At 32.8% G+C, this 15402-nt stretch overlaps 1 long non-coding RNA gene across 1 annotated transcript; it reads left to right on the top strand.

Annotated features, from left to right (window-relative positions):
* Positions 1-12061: 12061 nt before the first annotated feature.
* On the top strand, positions 12062-15130 carry LOC148610042 (uncharacterized). Its single transcript, XR_015914743.1, has 3 exons — positions 12062-12355; positions 12747-12820; positions 15020-15130. It is a non-coding gene; the product is annotated as an uncharacterized LOC148610042 (long non-coding RNA).
* The last annotated feature ends 272 nt before the right edge of the window (positions 15131-15402 follow it).

Genomic DNA, 15402 nt, shown 5'->3' with positions numbered 1-15402 from the left:
TACGAATAAAAGGAAACCTACCTCAATTACACTTTATAATTAAAACGGGGATGTGCCGGAGAGACAATGATATTTGATGTAAAAAAACAAACAAACAAAAACAAGAACAAAAAAAAAACAAAACAAAACAAAACAAAAAACAAAACAAAAACAAACTAACAAAAACAAAAACAGAAAAAGGAGGTTTAGGATGCCCACATGCTTATTAACTCGAACAAGCGTAGATTAACATGCCAATCATTCACCGCGTATGAAATTTAATTCTACATCTTGAATCAACAGAAATAGAACGAAAATGATACAACGCAACAAATGCACAAGCGAAAACTTATATACAAATAAGAATATAATCTCAGAAATACGATTTAACCTGTCGAAAGTTTGTCAAAAACTACACAGGTTGTCCTAACCGCATCACACAAATAGTTATCCAAACATTATGGCGTAAGGCGCATTATTATTGTTTTTACTTAAAAATGAATTTCTGAAAAACGAAAAAAAAATGATTGTTTTTTTTTCGTGTCAGATACTGGCTGTTCCATGGGGAATATATCAGATTTGTCTGTTGGTTTTATCAAACTATTTGTATAATGTAGCCATTATTCAAAACAACACTAACTAATATTCTAAATATACTTTAAATTGTATTTGATTTTGTTTTATCTAAATCGGAGAACTTTTTCCGGATTTGTGGGGCTATTAACTAATCTTTTCTTCATCTTCAACCTTTTGTGCAAGTGGGAGAAGAGAAGGGACATTTTCCCATAGTTTTATCTTATTTCTTATTAACCTTATATTTCTTCATTTCAATAAATATGAGAACTAATTTCCCCATTCTCTTTCCTGAAAATCTCCATCACCTCACCATTTCTCATCTCTCTTCCCCATCCCGTACTCCTCATTTTCCATCCCTCTTTATGCAAAATAATGGGAAGCTTTCCCCACACAATTACAGTAATATAAATCGTCAATAGAGGTGAAAAAATACAAGGCGACCAATAATACAACCATTGCCGTTTTACCCTGGTTCCCAAGAAACGTTTGAGATACTTCAAGACTCGTTAATGAATATAACGAGAATAGGTATGGTGAATGGTTCAAAGAGTCAATAACCAGGGCCCCGTTTGGATGAAAATGTCAGCACAAATAAAAAAACAATAATATAAATCAATTAAGTTTCAGTCTTTTGTTCATTTGTGATCATATCAGTGTTAGATAGAGTAATCAAAGGAACCAAGTTTATAGGGTAATCAAAAGAATGTAATACAGGGACATTAACCAGACATGGAAAACACAAAACGTAACTAAAATCATACATACAAAGTAACAAAAAGCAAATGAGCAACTCATACTCCACTTTAAACTGGGAGAATGGACCAGGTACACCGGTGAGGTAAGCGTCTTCTGCTTTTCTAGAAACACCCGCCGAGTTGCTCATAAAAAGTCAAGTCCGGGGCAGACAAACGAGGAAAGGAAAACCATGACCCGTTGAATACATCAGTTTTCATGGTGCTGATGGATACACCATAAGGATCCACGAGTTCATGATGACGACCATATAACTTCTGTAGTGATGACTTCAATCTTGTAGCAACATAACCCTGTTCCAGAAGCCTATTTGTTAGAGTTCCTTATAATTTAAGCCTTATAATTTAAATACACTGTTTGCAAGTTTTGTCATATGGCAATAAATAAAAAGGGCCGTAAAAGATCTAAAAAGAAATTCCAAAACAAGACAGAAAACAAACAAAATCATGACAAAACGACTACCATAACATCAAACAACATAACTATACAATTTCCTGTCTACGGTTAGATCATGGTAATGTTTTCAATCTGACGGGCATTCGCAGTGAACCCGATGAACAACCAACAGTAAAACCAGAATGTACTGAGCAATATTCTTCTACATTCAAGAATATAACGCATGTTTTGGCCCCTTTTACTACTACTGATAATATGATTAGTATGACTTTACTGACTATTAATGTCATTAACGACAGTCAATATGGAAAAGTAGTTAGACACAATGAAAATGGTAACTATGCATATACATACGAACATAAGGTGTCACATGTATAGTCATTTTCGAAGTTGAGTTGATTTAATGATCTTAATCTTTTTTTCCTTTTGAACCAGTGTCTGTCACTAAACGCATCGTCTGTTGACTCATTTTCGTATCAGCTATTTTTTTTGTTTTTTTTTTGTTTTTTTTGTTTTTTTGGTTCATTTTTGCTCTTTCAGCACTTTCCTCATCTCACGTAATATCAGGTCCTAAAACAGAGGCATCATTGCATCACGTAACCGATCTGTTTGCCATTTCTTTTGTTGAATATCTGTGTCCATAGTATAAACTTCCTGAAAGGTAGCTAAAAAATAAACTACTTAATAAATCCTCTTATCGTGCACGGGCAACTACATTACTATGCTCAACGAAAATAATGCCGTTATTATAACGTTGATACAAACGTTGTCCTGGTATTACTATCAGAAAGCCAAAAATTTCATATCTAAAATTTTCTTTCATGAAATATTCTTCGTCATGTAACATGCATTGCTTGTATGGAGAAAGCTTTCAGGTTTGTGGTTTATGGTGGGATGGGGAATGGGCTTGAATTGATTAGACTATCGTATGGATAATAGGTATTTTGAATGGAGACGATGGGAAAATTCTCTATGTGGAATTTGGAATTATCAATTGGGAACGCGGTGGGGATAATGGGGAATGAGGATGTAGTATATGGTGTAAGTGGACATTTATACGAGGAAAACGTGTCACAAGGGTGGGGGTGGGGGTTTAATGAAAACACACAGGTATTCCATTTGTTAACTAAGTACGGAAAACAAAACAACCCTGTCATAACGTTAATCACAAATTACAAAAAAGTATAACAGCTAAATCATATAATGCATATATGTCAATAGTTAAAATGCAACTAATAGACATTATCTAAATACACTTATCAGAGAAATGTGTAAAGCTTTGATAAAGGTAAGTATTTAAACAATGAGTATCAGTAAAAAAAAATGCGAATAACTTTAAGCAATACAAACCTGCCAAATCAGGACTTTGGTCATTTATCAAAATAAATTCAAACATGAATAACTCAATTGAGGAAAATCAATCTATGCTAATCAATTCCATAAATACAACAAAAAGTAACTACTAATAACCTTTCTATCGGACTAATGTTATAAAACTAGACAACTGTCTTGAGTACTATTGAAACATGGGAAATATTATGGATATACTTTATACTAAAATCCGCATGGTCGATACCAATGTGAGCACGGTATGCATTATATCACAAAATAAAAAAAGAAATACAATCAAAATCATAATTGACCAATTGACCACCTACAAAGATAATTAAAAAAGGAACAAGTTTTCGGTATTCTTCATTGCACAAAAAGCAGGTTCATTCCTTCTGATATTGACTTTTTTTTTTCTTTTTGAAAGAGTACTCAAGGGAACCGAAGTTACAGCGGTAATCAAAGAATGTTATCCAGGGACAAAAACCAGACATGGAAAACAGACATACACAACAAAGAACATAGAGTAACTAAAATCATACGTAGAAAGTAACAAAGGCAAATGAGCAACTCGGTCTCCACTTGGACTTCTTGTTAAATACGAAACAATCGGATTTTATGTTTCAAATGTTTCAAAATTTCGTAAATGCAGTATTTTATAATCCGCAAATGAACAGAATGTAACGTCACGAGAATATAATTATTTGGACAGTTTTTGTTATTAATCAAAAGATATTCCTTTTCAATTTGCATTTGTTGTGGAAATGTTTAGAAAAAAAACATGCCCATTTTTTTTTCGGTTTTAGACTGCTGCATGCCACTGAATAGACGTATATTATGGTTATGCCACCACCAATGATCACAAAATATCAGATACCACTTCAACCAAAAGTTATTCCATCAAACAACAAGTTTCAAAACTCTTTTACAAACAGAAATTTATTTCTCGAGCTCAAAGGACAATATTGAAGATGAAATGTATACGTATGTTTAGTTTTTTTATTTAAATTTACCCTAATTAAAAACAATGGACCAATTCAACTTCCGTTTCCGTAAATAAAGTTGTGTTGCTGCAGCGTTCTCGTAAAACACGTTCTGACCAATGGAAAACGTCAGGAATGATAGCAATTGGAGAATGCAATACAGTTTCTGTATCGGTCCTTTTGTTTTTTAGATTATTCAGGACTTCTTCTAGCATGGCTTAACATTCATTTGACTGCGTTTTAAATCGTGACATAGTTAGTTAAATTGATTCCCAAGTTACTCTATTAAAATACGTTTGCATTTCTTGGCACTATATTAGTACATGTTTTCTATTTAAATGCCATATAAATCGGTACCTTGAAAATCGATGAACAACCATTTCCCATCAATTAAATTAAAAAATTTACGAAATTTAAAAAAATAATCTGTAGTGGAATCGGAAATTATGTTGTTAAAACTAGGGGCGTAAAGAGTTCGCATCGCTCACCTGGTTTGATAACACAAAATCTTTTGTTATTAAAGCGACCATGTTTGTTTTCTTGGAAAAAAATTCTTATGTTTATACCCAAAGAACAATCATGTCATTTTCATTAAATTATATCCAGTAGTTTTGAGGAGAAAATGTTATAAGGTAATAACATTAAAAATAGCAAAACAATGTCAACGAAAGGCAGTAATTCCAACATGGCTTACCAGATTTTCACGAAATTTTTGTCACTGATAGATTTTTCATGCTTAATACTTTAACTTTATATCATAATTTGTCTAAACAGAACAGTTTTGGAGATACATGCGAAAACTTCTGTCTGACATCTATGTTCTATTTTTAATAACGGTGGCCAAATTGTTTGACGCATAAAAAATCCCCACATCAGTTATGTGCAGAAGACTAATTAGTTTAGTTTTAATTGGTATGGTAATGTTAGAAGATTTTTGGAAGACCTTACATTAAAAATCGAAAAAAAACGTCAAGTTTACTTTGTAAGATTTTTGTCTTTCCTAACGGTTTAGGAGATACATGAACCTCTGTCGAACCCTATGTTTTTTTAGTAGCAGTGGCCATGTTTTACGAAGGATAAAAAAAAATCTTCACATCAGTTATATACAGAGTACCCTAAGAAACATTAATACCAAGTTCGATTCAAATTGTTGTTTCAAAGAAGAATTTGTAAAAAAAAAATATTAACGACGAACGACAGACGACGACGAAGGATGTCAATTAATGGCCATATCTCGCATGGGCCGGTAAGCTTATGATAAAATTAATGACATATATATCAAATACCTTGAAATGAATTTCTTCTTTCTTGAAACGAAGAGATGACAGATATAAGAAGAACAATGTAAATTGTCTAATAAGTTTTCAATTTGGTAAGTGGATTGATTTATAAACGAACAATTATGGATAGTTTATAATTTCGATGTTTTACTAAATGATTTACATCTTGCACGGATAAGCTCAACTTGAAAATGCACATTCACAGAAAAAAATCATAATTCGGTTATAATCATAGTTTGTATTTACTATAGGTTTTTCACCAGAAAAAAAAAGATTCGTCTTAGATACTGTGATAGGCTGGACACTTACTGCTTTCTTTTGTGTTTTCACTGTGATTTTATTATGTAGGAGGTCATTTGTTAAAGAAGTAAGCAAATTATCATTAAACATTTGGAACAAAAAACGTCGTAATAGAAAAATAGAACGGATATGGCAAAATGTAACACATGCACCAGGTAATAACCTTAATACAAATTAGTGAATGAGATCACCAAAATGTCTCCACAAATTGTATACACGCCTATAAATAAGCTCATAAGACCCAGACAACAAAGTAATAAAATCCAAAATGACTGAACGATGACAACTCATCAAAATCACACTGAAACGTAATAGAATGACACATTAACACATAAATGACCGATGTTTTCTAACTCAGAAAAGACGTATTAAATTTGCAGTGGGTTTAATAGTTTTATAAGGCCTTAACCACCCCTTTAATGAACTGAAAATACCAAAAAAAAAAACGCACCATGAAACTCATTCAATAATATATCCAATTATTTCTATGGAATACCTCAACACAACTTTACAAGTAACATATTAAAGGATGACAATGCTATAAATACTATAAATAATGGAAATAGTCGGTCATTACAATTCCAGTAAGCTGATATTGGAGTAGTAAGGTAACTACTAAATAGGCAAGATGAATGTAATACTAAACAATGACTTAGTTTTTACTTAGTGATGCAATACGTGGTCGAATGTCTCTTTTTGTGAAAACGATGGTTCAAAGAATAAATACTAACTTGCCAATCGTATCCTTTACCAATACATCTATTAAGAGGAGTCGATAAACCAATCAGATCTTGTTTAAAAGAAAGTGATTTGTAGTCAATATGTCCGTAAAAAAACTGGGAGGGCAATACATTTTGTAATAAAGAACCTATAAGTGATGTTATATTTTTGAAGCAATTTAAAGTTCTGTAACTATGAAAAAAACTTAGTAAATATTTTTTAGAAGTTTGTGTTATCGATACCCCATGTGCAAAAGCTTTTCTGTAAGGAATTTATTGAGTTCATTGACATCTGAAATCTGAAATTGTGTCACAAATACGACCAAAACGGACCGGTTGTGAAATAAATCTACTATACGAGGGTCTTTCAGGAATATCATCATTTGAGAATGGAAAGTAATAATATGAGAATGAAAATCATCTCTTTTGTCATCAAGTTTAGTTTGAAGGTTTCTATTTTTTAGTATAATGTCTAAATCAAGAAAAGCTGTACGAGTATTATTATTGTCATACTTCGTCAGTTTAAGTTTGTGTTGGTAGCTATAGATAACTGGAACATTGTTTCCAAAATAGGAATGATTTACAGCCAAAAATCATCTAAGTATTTTAAAATATTATTGAATCCATGCAACATATTATGTTTTGAAGGATATTTAATCAGACTTTAGCCATAGAATGCGATTCATAGCAGTAAAGAAATAAATTGGCTATAAAAGGAACGCAATGCAATTAGTCCTTATACGTTTGGTTTTGTTTTGGTTTTGTCTGTTTGTTTGGGTTTTTTTTTTGCATTTGTTTTTACCCCTTTGCTTAAAGCAGACATGTAGTGTCAATGAAGCACTGTAGGGTAATTTGCATGGTTGCAAAGAATACTATATAGAATTCAACTTCAAATGACATCTATACAAGATACTCACTGAAACTATATATTGGTAATACATATCCATCTACAAATTAATTCTTAATTAAAACAAATAGAATAAAGAGAATTGTGGTTTTTTTTTCTAACGCCGGGTTTTGTAAATTTTGGTCATTTCAATTTTGTTTTGCCAACCTTTATATTTCACGTATAATTGAGAAATCTGCGTACTTGCACATCCGAATACAGGAAAGGTTTATCACCAGATAATTAGTTTTATCATTGTATTGATTAAGTACAATTTCCATTCATTTCAGGCTAATTTACATACATACATAACCGTTTAACTGCAGAGCCTTAAATTCCGTAACATTTTGTTGAGAAAAAAAATATGGACCCAATATCGCAATAGCCGCTATCAAAATCAATACATGTTTTGATGATTTTAAGTATATACATACAATATTCTGATATTATTCGACAAACTGATTAGAATGTAGCAAGGGGTATTATCTTTTATACGTTACTTTAAAATATGCAGACTGTTACCATGTTATTGCTAGTTTAAAAAAAAGCAACCAAAAACAAAATAACATTTTTATGTAATGATTATTTATTCTATTCAATGTTAATTTTTAATCATTAGCTTTCAACCTTTAATTTTGAGTTTGATCAGATTTTATTATGTACATTACACAAACATTTTATATATGAATCGAGCGTTTTTCCGATTATGTAGAATTCCTATATCGTTTTAAATTTTATACGACGCGCTTGTTACACTAATGGCCCGGAAGTGAAGCTACAATAAACAGATAGTTCATGCTATAGTGAAAGAGTAGGCGGAGTAATGTATTATATGCTGTCAATGACTGTTTATCATCAATGATTATGCCAAACAAGTTAAAAGTTCCACTTTCTTATTGGATAAAATGTGGTCATTTGTCATTCTTAATTATGCAGTAACATTTCCACCAGTCATTGTCACGTTCTGATAATGACCAAAAAGACGGCCATTACTGCAGATTTGGATATTTTCGCCGTAGTTTTTGTTTATTTGGCGGCTGTCGTAAAAGTGCCAAAATAGCAGAATGAATTCAGCAAGAATTCTTCTCATCATTTTAACTGTCAGTTTAAATTATTTATTTTAACGACAAGCGCAAACTGTTTGTTTGTTTGTTTGTTGGAGTTTAACGTCCGAGCAGCAATATTTCAGCTATATTCAGACGATGAACATGGAATTGATGATAAAATGAACATTAAATAATGATGAAATGAAAAAGGGAGAGGACACAAGGACAATGGAGTCGACAAATTGTGATTGCCACTGGAAATAGGGAGAGGTGGGCAGGGTCGGGCAATTTAGCCTCCTGTGGCGGAGCCCTATGGTTCCTACTCCGGGAGAATACCACAGTATGGTTCTTTAACGTGCGAGGAACGTGGCATCTTTCCCAACACGGTGCATCACTATGGTTTGCGGTCAGGTTTTCCGTATTATAGCCTGACAACCCCAGCATGTAACACGCCAGGGGTACCCCATTCCACCTCCTGGGGCACACATTCCAGCTGCTCTGTGGGCAGAGCGCCCTAGCCCCTGACTAGGGTTCTGAGCACTATTTAGTCGCCTTTTACGACAAGCTTAGCGCTGCTGCAAGCCTATGAAAACAAAAGTCATTAATATTCACAATCTAGTACTAGTTGCTTTATTATTATTTAGGCTTATCTTTAATGGCTATAACAACACTCTTAGCGATAATATTATTGTTACAGATATCATAAGATTGCTTTCATTGTTATAAAACTATAGTAATTGTCAGACTTATGTCATGTGTTATTTATCCATTGAATGTTCATCAACCGAGAAATAAGAGCAAATCAATTACCGTAACTCTCCAATGACTGATTTACGATGTCTACATAGTAGTTAAATGGTGCAATTGACAAACTGTTCAATATCGTGATAAAGACTGCCCAGAGGACAGCTATATTGTCTTAAGGAGTCAACGGCTCGGTCAGTATCGCTATCTTAGTCAATATCACTGTGTTTTGAACAGTCTATATATCACGAATGTTGACTTTGTCAATGCATTAAGATTGCTTAGATAAAACAATTGCAGTATAAAATAAATTAAGCATCTTTTTACATAACAATATTTATAATATTCAAATAAAAAAACGTTCAGTAATAAAAAGGAACTTTCTGTTTTCATAAAGAAATGCAAACCAAAATGCTCTCCATGATATATTTTTAACAATGTTTTTTTACATCCATGCAATAATTTATTGCACGCATATGAATATACAAATGTACGGTCTGAATACATATGCAAACCATTTTCGTCCTCACTGAACGTCGGTAAAATACCTTTAAACTTTGGAACAAAATATGAAAACAATAGTATTTTTTACAGTTTCAAAATATACTAGTTTTTTTTATAAGAATAAACACATAATAACGTGGACCCATATTATACAAGGTACTGCTTTAGTTTACTATTTGGTTAGTTGAATAGCTGATCACATGTATAAAATGAAATTCGTCAATACGAAATTCACTATTCCTGACCATGTTAATGTATATCTACAAACACAATTTTGAGGAGAGGAAATAAGGTTAAATGTTTCTTATCATACCATGATATCATTCATTGCAATAAACCCTTCTTGATTAATAACTTTATACTAATGAGCTCGTGTTTGATTAATACAAAATACACCACACAACGGATTCAATGTTTTAAATTCTTTCAGAATATGGAATATGTAATGTGTCGTAAACCCAAAAATTAAGAGAACGGAATGTCACGTAAATATGACGTTTGGGACGACAGTTCACGAAAGAAACGCCATATGTTTTCAAGTCACAAGCGTTGTTAAATGTCAGCTCGACTGCTGCATATATTGTATAAAATTGATCATAACAAACTTCTTAAAGTTTACAAAACGAAGTAAGAGACAAAATGCCTTCCTCTATCTATGATTGTCATAGACCATAAGCTTTCAGCCAAGTTATAAAAACATATGGTTGATGATCATGATTATATATTGATATTAACTGGTATTACAATGAGCATAACTGTGGTCCTTTCGTCTTCTTACTTGAACCAATACTTTCAGGTGAAGGTAATATGATGTCAATTAAATGCCACAAAACAAACGTGGATGAGAGTACTTCGACAACCGATGAACGCAAGTTACCAGACACCACTTCAACACAAACTTTAGAATCTACAATGGACTTCCATGAAACAACTAGAATCACTATTCTACTGCAGAAAGATACTTATTTGTCGACCTCAAAGGGCATTATTGAGCATGAGAAAGAATGTAAAGTCATTTGTGCATATGTGTATGTGGTTTACATTTATATTAAGACTGATAGCAAGCAGTTACATTTAAATTTATTATAAAGAGTTTTCGCTAAATCGACACATGCTGCATGTAAATGTGTCAATACCGTCTTATCAACACCGGTTATATACTCGAGTTTCAATGCACAAAATCGTTATATTTCTCATTAAAGTGATTCCGACTTACACTATTAAAAATACGGTTTTTTTTTAATTATTTTAGCGTTCCCATATTTGTGCATGTTTTCTTTTTAATGTCTGGTTGATCGGCATTGAGTTCAATGAAATGCTGATTTTGTAATACAAGTGTTGCTATCGTTGTTGACATAATCAGGGCAGAATAAGAATCCAAATAAAATCCTACCACTCTTTTATTCAATCCTATTTTTGTCCAATTATTTGTGATTCGATGCGCAATTCTTGAACACAGATATTTAAGTATGCTTTTCATCACTTTGAGAAAATACAACTTAATCTGGTTTTGAAGACACTTTCTTTACGGCTAAAAGACATTCCAGATTTTAAACATTAAACCATAAAAAATTAAAAGCATATATGGACATGGATTTTTTCAATGAATCAATGTAAAACTATATGATAATGTCTGTAGTACAAAGTGTATTGTGTTTTTGTGCTAAAGTTCATGAAAAATACTAAATCAATTTAAGCTAACCAAGCCAAATTAAGAAGCAATGTGTAATTCATACGTCATTATCAAGATCAAGTTTTATGATAAACAGAAACACTCACACACGTACTAAATAACAAAACCAACAAAACAGCAAAGAAAAAAACAAAAACATTTTTCTATTACTGTCACTTTCACGGATAAAGTGTAATTAAATAGCTGAGCAACATACCTTGATACTTGTTTCGCGCGCGCGTGTGTGTGTGTGTGTGTGTGTGTGCGTTGGTCCCAGTATGTCATTGAGGACTCGGATAAGTATACACACCTTCATTTGAGGACTCCACTTACAACTGAGGACGTCCTCAGTTTGATTCTACAGAAAACATCATAAAATCATTTATATTCCTACAAAACATAAAAAACTAAAAAAATAACAGGGTCTCACTTGCAGTCCGTCATCTGTCAATGTACAACGAAGGTGTACGTGTCTACCATATTTTGCCATTTCCCGCAACAAAAACTTTTACACAAAATCTTATTGCGCATGCGTTGATTTTGAAAAAAGATGGCGACAGTCATGTCGTCGAGAGAAAAAGAGTTGTACGTATAATATTCCAGATGTTGTTTCACAAAACACCAGCAGTCTTTCACGTCATATGGCCATACGTGCCTATTATGTCTGCCTCCGCAGGGGCGGGTCCAAGGATTTTCAAAGAGGGGGTGAAATGATCATGAGAAAAATCATCTAAAAATGTGTTATTTTACGTTTTTTTCTGCAGTTTCCGAAAAAAAAAATTAATTTTGTGTTAAATAAATAAAAATTTTTACTTTAAAGTTGAGGCGTACGCCCATTACTTCCCTAGGTGGACCCGTCTATACCCATGCTCCGAATTTGGAAAAAAGTTCCATCTGTCATCTGAACCTTTCATATAAAATGGTCGTTATTTTGACCCTATTTTCTCTATGTGTACTGACAAAACAACAAATAGAACATCCAAATAAACCATAGCAGGACTTAACATTTACAAGTTTGCTATCGATGAAATTATTCTAATATGACACCCTTCAGACGCTTTGAAATCAAAGCCTTGTTTGAATTACGATAAAATATATTCCATACCTGCGTATTTTTTATTCATTTGACAATGTGAATAACAATTCAAAATCAACGTTTTCTACGCACGTGGAGGATATTTGACATTTGTGAGTAATTTTCTTCGTATATATTCAAGTAGATTCTTTTTTTTTGTTCACTAAATATAAAAATAATTAATTTGTTTTCATGTTATTTAAAAAAAAACAGAAGGGTCGCTCCAAGACTTGAAACTTGAATATAATGGCTGTCAGGCTCCGCTTCAGACCTAAAAAATATGTTTTTTTTGTCCTATTAGAATCGAAATAATTTATGTCTGTCATTTTTATTGGTATTTAAACATGGGTAGGTAATATATTCATGAGATTTAACGCCCTCGCTACCGCTCGGGATTAAATATTTATAAAATATGACAGACATAAATTGTTTCTTAAATAATATGCTGCATAATGAGATGACCTTTGTAATCAATAATTAGATATTTTTTTTTTCTTCTAATAGATTGTAGAAGCACATGACTGAACTACATTTTGTGAATTTCAGAGATGTCAGCCCTCTCAAGAGGAAAACACGCTGTAAGTATAGACAACAATGCATTTCTGACATTGTTAGATTGCCTTAACAAAGTTGATGTTGAACTATTGGAGTACCCTTGTCATTCCCATGTTAACTGTTGGGTCCGAGCTCGGATCTCACCAACTATAAGTGGCGTAGCATGTTGCATACCTGTTAACCCTCCCACCTTAAGAGGGAGACTTCCTCTTAGCAGTCATTTCTCCCCTTAGAGTAAGTCTCCCACGAGGGAGACATACATCTCCCTCTTACACATATTTCTTCCCCAAAATCTCCCTCTAACTTATCTTTTACCAATAACTTCCAATTTACAGACATAATCCAGTGAATTGTCTTCTTGGTACAACCCTTAATTAAGTCAAATATAGTGTAATAGGTAATTTAACTGAAATTGTGTACATTATATGGATTAATCGATTTTAAATGCTCATCTAATTCAATTATTTAATTAAATTATATTAGCATTTAAAATCTATTCTTAAAAAAGGTTAACTTACCTTATTTCATAATACATGTACTGATATGGTTATTTCTATATAACATGAAAAGTTTTGACGAAAAAGGGTCGCTACGCAAAATCTTCCTCATAGATGAATGACAAAGTGGGAGATCTCCCTCTTACATGCTTCCAGAGGTTAACAGATGTGATGTTGTAACCTTGTATGTTGAAGTATCTTGGAGAGTAAATCATCATCCATGCAAAAGTAGGTCACTCTGACATACATTTGACTATCAGTGAACTTGGTTTAGTTTTAGATCTGAGCTCGTAGTGTATCTCACGACTATAAATGGTAAGATGTTGAAACTTTGTATAATGATGCACCTTGGTCCTTGCAGAGTAAGCCAGAATAATCCAGCATTCAAGCATAAAGTACGTTGTTGTAACCTTGTACATGTACACATATTATGTCTCTGTTAAAGTTTTGTGTTAAGATTTACATGTGGGAAGTACTACAAGGTTCATCAGTAATAATAAGGTCACTTTGACCAACTTTTTCCACTTGAGCCACTCCGTTTAGCACCATTTCTCAAGTACTAGTGAAAGACAGTGGTTGTGCTAGGTATGAAAAATTGTGCATTTGAAAAACGTAACAGCAATGTTTTTTTTTTGCATGCCAGTGATTGAAATTTGCATGAAGTCTCCTGAAGTGCCTATTTGCCGCTGATGCTACTGTATTGTTGTAGATTGAAGTTTAGTAATAAACAATTCTTGCAAATCTGTGTTATATTTATAACCCCCCTCCCCCTCAAAGCTGGTAAGTTAATGTTTTTGTCTCATCTGAAGAAATTAAACATAGCCTACATGTATAGTTTTATGGTTGGTTGGCTCATTCGTTCATGAAAGATTTACCTTTTGACATGTTTGAAAAACCTTCATTTTAAGTAGATTTCTCAGAAACAGTACCGATAAGTCCAATCTATTAATAATATTTTGTACACTTACATGTGTATTTATCATCATATTGACTACAGATTATAGTGTCTCTGAGATGTTCTTGTCTAATGTTATTGAAATTTTCACAATTTCAACAGAAAGTGTTCAATGTCTTCGACATTAAAATAGACATAAGGTTGAAACGAGATTTCGCTATTTTTTCAATATGCTAATAACCAATGCTTATAACATGCATGACATGTATAACTTATCTAAATAAATACATTTGTGTACATGTGTGATGTATGAAAGGATGATATTGACAAGCCTGAAGAATTCTAGGTGAGATTATTTGTTCGCATTTTTGTTTGAAAATGCAGCGCCCTATAGTATTCACTTTGTCCGTCTGTCCACAATTTCATGTGAACACTAAAACTAAAAAAACTATGCAAAGTACAGCATCCAGTTGTACAAAACTCTAATGACTTCATCAATTTGTCATTAACTCATCATTAGCCAATCAGATGTAACAATTTTGTCATTAATGAGTCCTTAAATTTTTTATAAGTTCCGTACAACCCAGTGCAGAGCTGAAACTCTACACAGTCACTAAGTACCATTTGAAGATTTGCATATTAAAAATTTGTGCAAATCCATCAAATATTTTGGGTTAAAACTTGGACTTTTTACGAACGGGGCCTTCCCGACTTCGTCCGATTTCTAGGTTTTTTTTCAGTTATTACATGTAAATTGTATATCTAGGTATGGTATGCTGAGTTGAATCATGGTTATTTCAGATCTTCTTTTCTATGCATTTTTAATATAGATCAGTAGAAGACATGGAAGAACAAGTCCGGATAGTGACGCACAATTTTGGTGTGAGATGGGGCTCGACAAAGACGGATTTGAAAAAAAAATTAGAAGTAAGTGTATAGGTAAGTAAGTTGTAGTACATGTAATCATCTTCCATGAACAAATGGTACATCCTCCAACAGTCTGTAGAGTTCAGTTGTATTTGCTTGTGTTGTCCCAATGATCGATTATAATTGAAAATCAATTGCTTTGATGATAGATGAGAGGAATGTGTAATGGAATAATTGGATGCAATATTTGGGAATGTCAAAACATTCTATTTTCAATACTTGAGTAGTCGATAGCAATGCTTGAATATATTCGAGGACCCTGTGAAATTTTGGTATTGGGACTGGG

The sequence above is a fragment of the Perna viridis genome, chromosome 8 (assembly GCF_037379345.1).
Source record: "Perna viridis isolate PV_CMFRI_1.1 ecotype Kerala chromosome 8, ASM3737934v1, whole genome shotgun sequence".
Classification (NCBI taxonomy): Eukaryota; Metazoa; Mollusca; class Bivalvia; order Mytilida; family Mytilidae; genus Perna; species Perna viridis.
Note: the sequence above shows the minus strand (reverse complement) of the source record. Positions and strands in the feature narration are given on the sequence as shown.